At 38.8% G+C, this 2467-nt stretch overlaps 1 protein-coding gene across 2 annotated transcripts in view; it reads left to right on the plus strand.

Moving 5' to 3' along the window:
• Nucleotides 1-2467, plus strand: part of MYO10 (myosin X) — a 226720-nt gene that overhangs the window by 106209 nt on the left and 118044 nt on the right. The window lies entirely within an intron of this gene.

Genomic DNA, 2467 nt, shown 5'->3' on the forward strand with positions numbered 1-2467 from the left:
CACTCACCAGTTCTGTGACTACAGGGACAGCATTTTACTGTCCCTTAGTCTGTCTCTTCACCTACCAGCACAGGCATCACCAGTGACCTCTGCCCACCTCTCACAGGGATGGGGAGGAACAAATGAGCGTGTGCCCATCTGTAAACAATCTTCTTGGATTACCAACTGTCCATTAAAGTTCTTTTGGAAGTATGTGAGCATGTATTTAAAATCCTGTGAAGAGTAAGAACTTTCTGAAAGCTCAGAAACTTTTAAGCAGCAACGTAGGCCATTAGTGAGAAGGTGAATTAGTAAAACTTGGTGCACGTTTTTAAGGGCTATTTTCCCCTTATTAATCTACTTATTTACTGAGTAGACATACATACTCTTAGGGAGACAATTTATAAGGGGGGCACAGTTTTCTGTAATCTTAAAAAACTTAAAAAAAAATCTGATTTTCTCTTCTTACAAGCCAAACACACATTCTGCATTATTCTGTACCTTTTTTTGTTTATTTGTTTGGGAACAGAGTCTCACTTTGTTGCCCTCGATAGAGTGTTATGGCATCATAGCTCACAGCAACCTCCAACTCTTGGACTCAAGGGATCCTCTTGCCTCAGCCTCCTGAGTAGCTGGGACTACAGGCGCCTGCCACAACACCTGGCTATTTTTAGAGATGAGGTCTTGCTTTGGGTCAGGCTGGTCTCAAACCTGTAAGCTCAGGCAATCCACCTGCCTCGGCCTTCCAGAGTGCTAGGATTATAGGTGCGAGCCACCATGCCTGGCCCTTACCTTTTTTTTTTTTTTAAGAAGAGATTTCAGATTATTGTGTTTTAATTCTAATTAAATCTGGTTGACATTTCCATTGGCATGTAGTAGTCAATTTGAGGAATTTAATACCAGCCACAACATTCCATATTCATTAATTGTTTGAACTCTAATGAGATGATTGGCTTCCTGAAAATCTCAATGCCTTTTGTCCTCTCCTTTACTCAGAGGTCTATAATTTGTCACCAGAGCATTTCTATTTTTAATTTTAGTTAAAATTGGAAGATACATATCCTAAAACTTTCTACTAAGGCAAATGAACATAATTCCTTCTTGTTACTAACCCTTCAAGTCTGAGCTTGTTTTTAAATCTGTCTTTACACTTCGAAAAAGAGATTAATGTCTTCTGTCTAGCACTTAATACTTTTTTTTTCCATTTTCTAATTCAAAACTTTTAATTCTGGTCAAATACACAAAAAGGGAATCATGTAGTATTTGTCTCTTTGGAATTGGCTTATTTCACTTAGTATGATGTTTCTGGGGCTCATCCCTACCGTAACAGGTGTCTAGATTTCTATGCTTTGAGGGTTGAAAAGTTCACTGTATAGAGCTATTTACCACGTTTTATTTATTCATTCATTTATCAGAGGACTCTTGGTTGCTTCTCCATTTTGGCCATGGTAGACAGCATAGTTTTTAGACACTATAAAAAGTTTGAGAAAGCTTTCTGGCTCAGTGGAAATATGCAAAAGAGAACAAGAAAATGCTTCGAGAACATAGATTTAAGGAAAATCTTTAAAGGAACAGATCCAGGACATGTTAAAAATGGAAGCTAGGTTTCACTTAGTCTAGGCCTGCAGTCCCTGGGCCCTGGGTACTGGTCTGTGGCTTACTAGGAACTGGGCTGCAGAGCTCTGACACCTGTCCTCCTCACGGCCCCCATCTGTGGAAAAATTATCTTCCTTAAGCATTCCACATTGTATAGCAAATCATTACATGCTACCCCATAAATATGTACAGTGAAGATTTTAATTAAAAATTTTTTAAAAAGAGAATTTCTCTTCCACAAAACTTAGGAACAGGACCAAAGAGGAAGAGGTAAGGAACAGGGGGTGAGCTGGAGTATTGAGTATGGTCCAAAGTGCAGGTTTAGATTTTTCTTTTTGAAGATATGAACTTTCTATATTGGAAGCCCCAGTCACAAGATGAGAAGGGCCACAATGGTAGCACCTACGTTCTTAGGAAGAGTCACGTTGGAATCTTGCTACATAGCATTACCTGCTTGATTGTTTAAAGTCAGGTGCAGCTGTTTATTTTATACTTAAGGGCTCTCTCTCTCCACCTAACAAGGAGAAGGGTCTTGAATGCTTTTGAGGAATTTGTAGGTGTTCAACTCATGGTCTGGTATAAAGGTATAAAAATGGATCACAGGGCATGAAAGATTGTCACTAACATGAGGCATGCGTTTTCTAAGATGCTCGTCATTTTATACATGACTTACCTTAAAAGGTGAAAAAGTTTTAAACATTGAATGCAAATCATTTTGAAATAAATTTGTTTTCATTAGATGCATTGTATGGTATACGAAAAATGAAAAGTCAAATAAAAGCAGGCCTTAGCACCTTCCATTAAATTCTGCAACATACGGTTTTCAGGACCTTCACCCATGCCCCTCACTCAGCAGACCCAGGAGGAAAAGCCTTCAGACTTTTGTTCTGCA

Source organism: Otolemur garnettii, unplaced genomic scaffold (assembly GCF_000181295.1).
Source record: "Otolemur garnettii isolate 467f Iridium unplaced genomic scaffold, OtoGar3 scaffold00033, whole genome shotgun sequence".
NCBI lineage: Eukaryota > Metazoa > Chordata > Mammalia > Primates > Galagidae > Otolemur > Otolemur garnettii.